Consider the following 13,055-nt stretch of genomic DNA (forward strand, 5'->3'; position numbering starts at 1 on the left):
TTTATTTTGATTATTGGTTAATAAATTATTTTTAGGACTTAGCAACCTGCCTGACACGTAACTACTAGTAAATCTCTGGGGACCTACAATTTGTCTAGCTCCCCATAGGCACCAAGATTTCTCCTTGGGGATTACATAGGATTTGAAACCAAGACTTCTGGTTCGGTGAGACTTCATTTTCTAACCATTGCCAATTGCACTACCCCAGCTGACTGATTATTGGTTAATTTTATTTTTAATTTATTTTTTTTAATTTTAAATTATAATAATAATAATTGTGATTTATAGTTGTAGTTATTAATTCAAAATTAATATTTTAATTTTTTATTTAATATAATAGTGATTTTCTTATAAGTTACAAAGATTATCACAATGACAAATTTAATGCGGGCTAAACAAGAAAATTCAAAGAAGTGATTTTCAATCATGAGAATATGAGAGGAGGCACAAAGAAAAACTGACAAAAGGAGCCAAGATCTAATTGGGGTCAAACTGGCAATAACATTTGGCTCCAATCGTAGATGATGCTCCTCGGTGGAGGATCAAGAACGTAGACTAGAAGCCTTTGTATTAGGCATGGAGTCGAAAAAAAAAACTATAAAGACAAAAAGCAATAAAAAGAAAATCTTTTGAATCTTAAAGGCTCAGTCAATCAATAGAAAGATGAAATGGAAATAAATATAAGGTCCATGTACATATAGATTAACAAGTTCAATGATTATTTACATACATAAAAGACATTTGTTTGTATACTAAGTGTATTGGGCTATTTGAGATTCTAGATTCAGATATTCCATAGTCTTCATTCTTATGTTGTCTATGTTTGGAGTCTAGAACAAGACTCATCTTTAGGAATCAAATGATCATAAATGATAAATGTATCACTTCATAAGAACACCCAACACCATAATAATTCATACCTACTTACAGTTAATGATTAAGAAATTACACAAACCATGAAGCTAATTAAGATACATAAGAGTGACTTCCATTTTTTAGTTTATTGAAATTAAGGAGATTAGACATCGTGGATTTTAGTTCCCTCTTTTATCCATAACATGATTTTCTATAATCAGATTTCGCTCCACTGCTAGCGAGCACCTATATCCCCAACGGAGTGATCCACTATCCTTAGATGAAGAAATTTTTGGATTCTTGTTTTCTCTTCCTATTAGAGGCCATTCTTTTAATTTATTTAACAAATATAGCATACACAAGATGAGAAGAGTATGCACTTGAATTATTCCAATACCATTGACGTTGCTCCACTACCAACAAGCGTTCATAGCCTCGGTGGAGATGTCAGCATGCCCCATTGGAAGTTACGTCAACGAAAGGAGTGGGAGGATTACACATTAGATAAAATTCTATTGCCACTGGCCGTGCTTTGGTGTCAGCAAGCGTCTATAGCCCCAACGGAGATACCATCATGCCCCACCCAAGAAAACATCGATTCTTATCCCAAGGGTAGTATGGTGATAATGGAAGGTCTCATGTATAGTTGTGATGTGAATAACTAGTTCCACCACAATTTCAATTGAATTTTATGAAAGCTCAATATTGCAGTTATAGGGTTAGCCCTTATGACTTAATGTGATTGTAACAACCCTGGTGAAAATTCCATGTAATAATGTAAATAAAGGAAAAAGTAAAGACCATGGGTAAAGGACACGTATTCCAATATGAATGTTAGGAAAGGATATCCTAGTGGGCATCACTAGATGTGTGTTTTGGATAAGGAAATTGACAAAGGAAAAGGCATTAAAAGGAAGAAAAAAAATTGGCACATTTATTATGAAAATAAAGGAAATTAGGAGAAAAGGAAGGTAAAAGGTCATAGGTTACATGTGAGGAGGAAATTGAAGGAAAATAATGGAAAATGAAGAAAATAGAGGCCTCATGCATAAAAAGACTTCTGAGGATCAGTTGGTGGGTCTTTATAGTGTAAACTTTTTTCAAGTTCAAGTTTGGAGCTCTCTCATTATTCTCTCTCTCTCTCACTCTCTTGGTCACTTAGAGTTTTCTTGGAGCAATCTAGTTTGGAGCAAAGGAAAAGAAAGCAAGGAACAAGGAAAGGAAAGTAGGATCAAGCAACTTCAGCAATAATAATTGCAGGTAACCTTTTGCATGTGTGATTTCCTAGCTAGTTTGGACATGCATGGATTTGCATGTTTGTGTATGATTCTCTTACTGTTGGTGGCATGGTCTTGCCGAGTTATGACAATGGTTTTCATGCTATCCTAGCCTTTTTCTGGATGCCATGGTGTTGGGATGTTTATTTTAGTTTTTGAGATTTGGTTTACTGGATGGATTTCTGAATCGGGGGTGGAGGTGGTGTCAAGTTCCATTCCCAAAGGCCTAGGAATCCCTTGACCGATTTTTTCAGGATACATGGTAAAGGCTGAGGGAGAAGTCTCAGTTTAGGGCCTAGTGATCCAGGTTTGTATTGTGGTAAATCCTAAGAGATTGATATTGGTTTAGGGCCTAGTGATCTGGTTTGGATTGTGGTAAATATTGAGAGACAAGGAGACGGAAAATTACTCAAGGATAGTGTTGAATTTTGGATGGTATTCCAAGTTCTGTTAGGTTGTGATCGGAGCACCGGTTTTGGTGTGATCACGGTTTGGTGAGGGTGGAGTTGGTTTAGCCTCTGGGCTCCCTTGGTTGTTCTTGGATTGGTTGTTTCATGAGATCCCACATTCATGCTTGGAATATGGCACGGGGGTGAGTGGCTGAAAGAGAGATTTGGTTCAACCATGTCTATGGCCGGGTGGTACATATAGGTCCCGAACCTGGTTAGATTTGCCTATGATTAATAAAAGCTAAGTTCTCTGACCTTTGCATTGATTTATATGTGGAGTTAATGGTTTTCATATCTATGATATCTATATGGTTTTATGCTGGTTATAAGCATGGTTGAATGACTGGTTCATGTCATAGTTATCTCATATATTTACTTTTAACTATTAAATGGATGGATGCATGACCTAATTGATGATGTAGTTGGAGGTGATCCCTTTGGTTATGTTTCATAAATTTCTTCAGTCATTTATGGCTTGTATTGTATCCTAGACCTATAGGTTGCATTGATGCCAAGTGTTTGACAAAATGTCAGTCCCAGTTGGGGATGCTCAGGATTAGTCTTGAGGGTGATTTTGATTGATCAGCATGGTTATCATGTTTTTAATGATTTCTTAAAGTTACAACAAGTTCTAGTTAGAGGCCAGGATTCTGGGCTAGAAAATTGGCTCAAATCTTGGGGTCGTTGGCACAGAACTGTTAATTCTGGACCAGACTCACTGGCAGGCAGGTCTGTGAGAGCGACTTTGGGTTGTTGGTCGCTCCCTTGCCCATCGCATGAGAGCTAATATGGCCTAAGAGATGCAGAATAATAGTGGGACCACGGGACATGCCATCTGAGCGGTTGACTTGTCTCCTGAGGGTTTTTTTGATAATGTTAGATGACTTTATGTGATGTTCCATTGATTTCACTTCCTTAAGGTGACAAAAGATGTTCAATCTGATTATAGTAGTATTTCTTCTCATGTTTACCCCAATTGGCATGGTTAATTTGGGTATACCTCGGAGGGGGATGTTACAATGATCCCTTAGCATTTATCTGTAAGTAGTATGGAAGAGGAATGTGGTGAGGAATATTCGATATGAAGGTGACATTACTAAGAAATTAAGATATGAGCCCTTTAAATATTGTTACCCATCAAATATGATTTACAAAGCAAGTCTTTAAATGTGTATCTAAAAATCTCATTAATATGGTTCATACTAAGGACTTATTTATGTGTATTCCATTCTACTTTGATCACATAAAGACTCTTCAAGATGCGAAAAAAACTCCATATTTATTCATTCTAAACCTATGAAGCATAAAAGGTTTATTTATGTACATGATTTATATACAATGTGTTTTCAGAAGAAAAATTGTTCAAAGAAGTCAAACAACCAATGTAACCAAGACAATAATTTATCAACTCCAAGACTCTTACCTTTAAGTTTCGAAAATAGTAATATGTTTAGTAATTGTAAGAAAAGGTAAGGTGTTTTGCTCATTTTAGTTCCTAGAAGGGATTTGATATCTATACAATGATAAAATTATGTTCTCTTAAAGACTGCTTCCATCTAATCTTCTAAGAAATCATAATAGTTGTTGTGATTATTTAAGTGATCGAACATTTCTAATATTAATGTATATGCAATATATTCATATTTTACTTCCATATTAGAGTAATATGAAATCATGCTAGGATTTTTCATCGTGTGGAAACTTATATGTTTTTGAAATTCATGTTCATCATAACAAGAAGAATTATGTGTTATTTAGAAGGAGTTATTGGAATGATGATGTATATATGGTAAAAGAAATAAATGTTCTTTATTTAAAATAAAGTTTAGAGTTAGTTCATTTACATTTTCATGTACCATAACATTATCATGTGCATGATCACAATAAAATGTTCATTATTAGTTACATAGTTATGTTTATCATGGTTATTGATATGAAAAATACTATAATCGTGTGAATTTAAACTTACAAATGAATAACTATTATCATATTCATCATACATAAGAGGTTTTGAGTAATCAACATGAACCTGAAATGAATCGACATCAGAACTAATGAAAACACCATCAAATACCTCTTCTTCTTGATGGTCAAATAACCTTGATTCTCTTTCGAAGTTGTTTTCTTCACAATCATCAATATTAGCATAATAAAAAACATGAAACAAATCAGGTATGTTAGAAGATAATTTAGATTGCAAAGAAGTCCAAGAGAAATCCATTGGAAAATAAAAATAATATATATAATATAGGAGTCGCCAGGTGAACAAAACAAAGAAATATATGCTTTAAAACCTTTAAGGCACATGCAACTGTGATCTTGTTCACCAACAAATCATAGAATTAATCGATTAATCTAGTTACGAGGAAAACAAAACTTTTTCAATTTGCTCCCTGCAATGGCGCCAAAACATGTTGGTGCTCAAATTGTCTTAGTACTTGAGGACAACAAAAGACCACACCACTGAGGACACTATATCCTCCCCCTCTATGTAACAAGGGATGGTCTCCCTTTCACCACAAAGGGTAATCCTTGGTGATAATCAAAATTGAATAGTTATTGTTGAATAATGTAAATAGATTTTCTAATTAACAAATAAATAGGTCAGATTGTTGAATAAAGATTATTTTAAATAAATATTTTTTTTTTAGGAAATATAGATCTTAGACATATAAAATGTGAAAAATTATTAAAAATAAAATTTCATTATGACTAAATGAGGTTTAAATTAATATATCATATTTATCACAAAACATAAAGGCCAATAAAAATTAAAAATAAAATGAAAAGACAAAAGTTAGGAAAAACTAGTTTAAATGCATTTAATAGAAATGTTGTAGTTGAAACAATATGAAATTAAGTGCTATTATTATTCATCCCGCAACAAAACAATTAAATTATTTGATTTAATTTTTCTAAATAGTAAATATTGGAGGAAAAACTAAACCAATTTTAATGTGTGGAAGATTAATCAATTTGATCATTTCAAAGCATTGATAATCACCACCTATTACTAGTACAATAGAAAAAATAAAAATTAACAATAAAAATAAAATAGGAGGACTAGTTTTATGGTATTTAAATTTATGTGCAAATAAAACCCTAAATAACATGTATTGTTATAATTTTGTTCTGCAACAAATAAATTCAAATATAATTTTAAAAACATTAAATAACAAGTATTCAAGTATTTAAATCATTATTGCATGCAATATTATTGAATAATCATGTTATATCAATAACTTGCACAATGAATCAGTAAATAAAACCTCACATAAAAATAATATACAATATAACCTTCAATAAAATCTCAACAAAAATATATATATATATATATATATAAAATACAAATTTAACTTTCAAATAAAAAAATAAAATATATCTATCTATATATAACCTTATTGCGTTTGTTGGTATGAAATTACTAATTCTTTAATTTGTGATTAAAGCCTATTGCGTTTGTTGGTATGAAATTACTAATTCTTTAATTTGTGATTAAAGCCTATTGCGTTTGTTGGTATGAAATCACTAATTCTTTAATTTGCGATTAAAGCCCATTGACTTAATACAAGTGTTATTAGTTATTTTTTCAATATTCGTGAATCTGCACATGGGAACTTGCTTTCATATTAAACTATGAATTCGGTTCTCATAATTACATGCTTTAAATGATACGTTTGTTCTTCTAAAGAGTGAGTGGTAGTTAAGAGTTTAGTTTTGAGTTAGTTTATTTATTTTATCTATTAAAATGTTTATTTATTTATTTTTTAATTATTTTAATTTATATGTTTTATAGTTATTTAATGTTTAATTTAATTTTATTATAATTTATTTAATGGGTGTTTAATAGTATTATTATATTTAAATTTTGAATTTTTATAATTGTTGTGATAATTACATTTTTATATTTTAGTTAATTTTTTTTTTAATTTTAATTTATTATAATAATAATTGTAATTATTAATTTAAAATCAAGATTTTAGTCTTTTATTTAATATAATAGTGATTTTTTTATAAGTTACAATGACAAATTTAATGCAGGGAAAATACTAAAATTTAAAGCAGCGATTTTCGATCATGAGAATATGAGAATAGGCACAAGACAAAATTGACAGAAGGAGCCAAGATTTAATTGGGGTCAAATTTGTGACAACACCTTAATTTGGAGAATATCAGAATGACTGATGAGCCATAGTATTGCAACAAGGATGTTGCAACTCTCAAGGCTACCAACTTAAATTATCAACCCAAGGTTCGTATGAACCTAAGAGGGGCAGACAATTTATGTGCAACAGACACCTTCCTCTTCCTAGTCTGAATCCTTTTGATGCAAGTGAAAGAAGAAAATGAGACAATTTCAAAAGTGAAAATATCTAGGTAAGTTGCAAACCCTAAATTGCAAAATGTAAATAACAATAAGAAAACATATTCTACTTTTGTTGGAATGTAAATGACAAAATGAAAATCTATTCTATTTGAAAAAATGTAAAGCACAATGACAACCAAGAAAATATGAACTCTCTTGCTGGAAAGAAAATGGATTTACAGGAAATCTATTATATTTTGCAGGAAAAGTAAGTCCTGGATTACTCTTGCAAAAAGGAAATCACAAGGAAATCACACTTTTCTTAAAGTAAATTGTGAAAAGGAAATATAGACTAACTACAAAAATCAAAATTCAAGAAGAAATAAATGTAAGAGCTAAATGGATACCTAACAAAGCCTAAACTAAACTAAAGTTGTTTCAAAGCATTCATAGGTTATAAATATACTTCTACCATGAATTAGGAGTGAATAAGAGCTCAAAAAAAAATTGCTACAAGTTACTACAGGATTGCTAGCTAGTTTGTCCTCTGACTTACCTCACCGAATTACTAAGAAAATAAAATTAAAATGAGATGGGATAGATTTTATTATTAATTAGGATTTCACAGGACTCTAATCCAAGTGGAATCACTCAAAAATACCCTTGTTAACATGTTCTAAAACTTAGCAAAAAATTGCTACTCTAAAAACCAAAAAGTTCAGAATAATCAACTAGTAAGCTGATCTAAGTACCCAAATGCCTAAGTTGATCAAGTGAAAATGCTATGGGGTGAATTTTTTTCTTAATTTGGATGATATTATACTTAAATACAAGTGCAATAAACTCAAAATAATCTCATTAACATGTGATAAAATTCAGCAAAAAATTATTACTATTTTGCTACAAGATACTTCAAGAAATTCCAAAATTGTGAACTAGTAAACCAATCCAAATAGCTTAATGATGAATATGACTTTGAAAAGTTGTACTAAGGATGCATCATACTTGTATTTTTATAAATAACTTGTAAAACCACTTATTTCATCCATTTAACTAATCTAACCTATAGCAAAAGAAGCATGAATATTAAGTGTAGAAATAGGAAATGCAATTGAACAATACATTCAAAGAAGATAAAGAAATTGTATAGTAGGGTTCTAGGACTCCTGGAATGGCCAAGGCCAAGGATACTCAGAGTCATTTTAAGGAAACCAAGCCTTATATTCTTAAAAATACGTCAAACTCCATTATTAGAGTCAACACAAATACATCCCAGCTAGAAATGAAAGTAGAGCTACTAAATAACAAGTTTTATCCACAAGAATACTAGGAAATTGTTGGCTTAGTGGGTCCTGATCCAGGTTCATAGTTAAGTTTTCCAAACAAATACCTACACTACTGGCCCTTTTGGCATCAACCTGCAGAGCACAGACTCAAGTCTCACCTGAAGCATTATGGGGGGATGTTGGAACTAAGTTTCCGCACCCAGAGATGAGCGTGATGTCATTTTATGCCCTACACCTGCCTTCACGCAAATCAATAAGCCCTCAGGGCTTATCGATATAACTTCCCTTAAACAGATCCTATAACTCTGCGAATTTTCACGACTGTCTTTCATGGACCCTAAACAGGTAAATCCTCTGCTTAGGTGCCTCTTTAATTACCCTTATTTCTGTATTTACCTAGGTCAGATCTAAGTATTTGATAACATTAACATGTGACTAGATATTCTTCACGTAAACAATTATTATTATTTGCGTTCATATGACAAAGTAAATCATGTAAAATCATGCATCAATACAATGTTAATTCATAAACCCATCAATCATCATAACATAATAGCGCATTTATTCATAACAAAAATAAATAGGCAAAACACAAGAATTGTTGGAATAATCTCTTTATTAATGATTTTGTTCTTCTTACATTCTCAAGACTTTCCTTCGCACTCCGCTGCAGGGGTCCGCGCACTCATATATGGAATCTACTCCAGGCTTCTGCGCACACAGCTGTAGAGCCTCTCTTCTACTCTAAGACTTCTTCACTCTTACTCTTAATAACTCATTACATATTTATTGATCTCTACTCTTATGCCTTAGACTCTCTAAGTTTGTTGTTTTTATACAATCCCATGCTCCACAGACCATGGGTAGGTCTATACAAGCCGACACAACTTACATAACAGAAGGGTAAAACCCTTTATGACACTTTACCATCTACGCATTTCATAACCACATCTTGTGGATACTTTACATTATTTACACCAAAACTTGGGCTTTTGCCCCAAAATTGACCATAGGGGACCCTGTCCCAACAAGCCCCCAACCCAAATATCTTGACTCGCCCCCGAGTCACTCTACTGGCATGGAGATCTTACTGCGGAGACCTTCCACCTCTACATGTGCCACTGCCACCTCAGTCGTGCTCTGCGTGGCTGCCTGGTTGATCTTCTCCACCAGCTGCTATTTTGCTGGTCCTGCATTATCTTCCTTTATCTTCTGTTGTGTTCTCTGTAGGCTCGCCAAATTCTCCTCAATGGTGGCAAAGATAACAGAGGCCTTGTTGAGCTAAGGCCCCAATATGGCCTTGTGGAATGCCTCTTTCCTTTGCGCTGCCTCCACTTGTTCGAGAAACTTCTTTGCCTCATGCAGCTTGGCCAGTCGCTGTGATATAGCGATGGTACACATCGTCGCTCTTGCTTCGTCATATTGCTACTGCAATTCACGGGCTTCTGTATTCAAGCTCTGTAGGATAGAATCTTCCTGGAGCGTTGTGACTACCTTCATAGACTGCTCAAAGAGTGCGGTGCAATCCATCACTGCAGAATCTACTGCTACGACTCCATCCTTCACAGTAGCTTCATGCTATTCTTTGACCTCTGGTGGATTTGAAGGTTGTGACTTCAACTCAAGCTCTATCATCTTCAAGTTCAGTTCAAACTGAACCTTGGCCACTTCTATTTTTGCTTCACCCACACATGTAGCCAACTTCCTGATCTTGGCATCCACTAGCGCTTCCTTCGGGATATGAAGTTCAAGGATTGTCTTACATGCCTCAGCCACCAAGGCTACAATCTGCTCATTCTACGCCTGCAATTTCTTCCATGATTCCAGCGTTGTGTCTTCTTAACAAACATATGTTTGTTGTTAACCTCATATTTGGTGATCATGCTAAGCGCGTGCTACTCTTGGGCCTTAAGCTCTGCGATCACACCTACTTGCAGTGTGTGAAGGAACTCACTAGGGAGTGCGGCCAAGTTGAGGCCCACATTCTTCAAAGTGCTGAAAATTTCCTTGTTAGAAGTCGCCTCCATGTTCAGAGCTCCCTCAGGCTATGCGACTGCCCAAAGATCCATTGACCAAACCAACTCTACTGCTTGAGTGGTCCCTAGTGCCAAACTAGTTGATGTCACGCTACTCTGTCCTACAGCCACCTAGAGTCTCATCATTTGGATCTGCAGCTCGCACAAACCCTTCTGTATGGCGCCTAGTGCCTATTCCTGCTATTGATCAAACTGCTGCAGCAGTTGTGCTATTGTATCCCACACCTTATCGCTAATATTGTCCAATTCGCCCTCTATCAAGGCAATTGGATCTAGCGACGACTTGGAGGCCTCTGTCTTTTGCGTGGTCCTTCCTTCTCCTGCTCTCTATACCAATTCACCTAGAAGGGAGTACTTTCCTTCTGATCTCTGCCACCTTGATCTGACCACTCTTCTTCCTTCATTTATGGCAAAGGATATTTCTGACTTCCGTCGGAGCCACACTCCTCTTGTTCTACCTGTTCTTTTGCGATGCACTACACTTCTGCTTGGGCCTTCTCCTCAATCTCCTTCTTCCTCTTCTCAGCCAACTACTGAACCTTCAGTTTGGTTGCTTCCTTTTCCTGCTTCTCTGTGAACTTGCTAGTCCCAATGGCCTCATCAGATGGAACATGCTGTCTGCTGGCCAACACTTGATGACTTCTGCAATCCCGTCATCCATGGCCAAGTAGGGTAAGTCAAACCTTTTTTGGTCGGGTCCTTGCACGACCAGATGTAAATATGATGGAAGTCCTCTTTGAACTCCGCGTACCTCGACAATTGCTCAAACACAGTTGGCAATAACCGTGGCTTTCAGTTGATGGCTGCGCGGATGCTTGCCTCCATCAGTACCCAAAAGACTTTGCTTTCTCGAATCTGCGCAGTATCCTTTGTGGCCCATAGAGAAGAAAACTTGGCTACTTTTGGTAAATCTGTCTCGATAGTAGGAAACTGGCTGTCCTTCGACAACTCCCACGCAACCAACACAATCGAGAGTAATAGCCATGAATAATGAAATTTCTTACTTTGGTCTTGTGCCTCTCTACAGTTCGCGAGGAAATCAATGAATAGGTAGTGCGCCTAGTTAAACTGTATGCCCTCCATGCATTGAGCTGCCAAAGAGACCACTGGTGCCAGCACCTCATTCGTGTAGCACTTCCTCGTGAATTTTCTAGCCAAAAATTGAGTTGCAACCTTCATCGTGGGGTCAGTAATGTTAGTAATGGAATACCCCCACGACTTCTTGACAAGTTTGAAGTTTTCCTTCATCTTCACAGCGAGGTCTCGCTCATCTTTTCACCAAACGCCTTGGCCATATTTAGTCCTAAATGAGCCAATAATGTGATCCGATGGATCAACATATCGGTTATTGGTATCGGCTCACTCAACCACAAGAACCCATCATGCACTAGACACAACAACTGCTTGATGACAGTTAAATTGATCGGAGTTCAGTGGTAGTGAGGCACCTAGAGTAGGTTCAACAACCCTGACTTATTAACTCTGAGAATCCATTCCACTGGCTCCAGTATGGTGACACCGGACTCCTTGTAAAACACCCTCCTCATGAAGGTGTCTTTCACCAGGTGGGGGAACTATTCGAGGTCCACCAAATCCTAATCTTCGAGTTTCAGATGTGGGATCCATGCCAAGCATGGACCTTCAAAGGGTAGGTTCTCCGAATAAAAGGGGTGTGTTAAGGAGGAATTATCCCCCATCTGGGTCCTTCGGTACTTTTACTTTGCCTTGGCATAGAGGGATATACTCTGGAAGATCTGAAATAGGGTCTACCCCTCAATATTTATGTCTTCCATGCCTTCCTCTGCTTCTAGGTCTACCACCTTGCCCTTCTCCTTTGTGCTCGGCTTTTCCTTCTGCTGCACCTGTGTAACTGCATGTTTCCTCAGTGACTCGTGCATCGGCATCAACTTCTTTTGCTTATCCTTCCTTGGCTTAGGTACCTCTCTTATCGGCGTAGGCTTCAACTTAGGAGACCTCGATGTCGTAGGCATTGTTGGTGGCACCTCCATACTCACAACCTCAGGGGCAACTCCCTCAGAGGCAACAGTCTCTCTAGCGCTTGCAGTTTCTGCAAGTCCTGGTCCCAACATAATGTCGTGGATAAGATTTCAGTCTAACTCGAGATACTGAGTGAACATGGGGCTTGCAAGCAAATCCTTGAAGAACTCATGGTTCATACGCAATAGATAGCACAACTTATAAATTCTTAGAATTAAAAGTGTTTCTCGCTGGACGACCACTTGTAATTTATAGGTGAATTTGAATTCAAATTCAACTATTCCCCCCAAAATCCATCCATAAATGTGAGATTGGCAGCAGATTTCCAAAGATTTCACACTTGATTTCAGTTTTAAATGCCTTAAATGTCGGTCGCCGCTCCTCCTAACCATCTTCTGGCAGCCAAATCATGAACAGTGATGGTAATGGTCACTTTTTGGCTACGCTGCATGGTCTCCACCCCTATAGCATAGCTCCCTTCGCGCTTCTTCTCGTATTGTGACATCCTCCTATTTCACGCAGAGGTCTTGTCGCACAGTTCTACAACCCGAGCAGTGTAGTTTATAGTCCCACGCCTCCTCACAGCTGCCCGGAGTGCTAAGACTATGCTACAATCATGTATTCATTGCACCGAATCCCCATTGTATGGCTTCAATCAGCTTCCATTTACCTTTCCTGGAAATGGATCTCCATTCAATTTCACTAGCTTAACTACTCCACCATCGGTAATCTCCTTGATCACATATGGCCCCAACCAATGCATCTGAAATTTTCCTGGAAATTTATCAAACTTGTTGTCATATAATAAAACTAAATCATTTACCTTGAAGGTGTGCAGTTTGATGTGT

This window comes from Pinus tabuliformis, chromosome 3_1 (assembly GCF_031772625.1).
Source record: "Pinus tabuliformis cultivar Carrire ecotype Pingquan chromosome 3_1, CPIR1, whole genome shotgun sequence".
NCBI lineage: Eukaryota > Viridiplantae > Streptophyta > Pinopsida > Pinales > Pinaceae > Pinus > Pinus tabuliformis.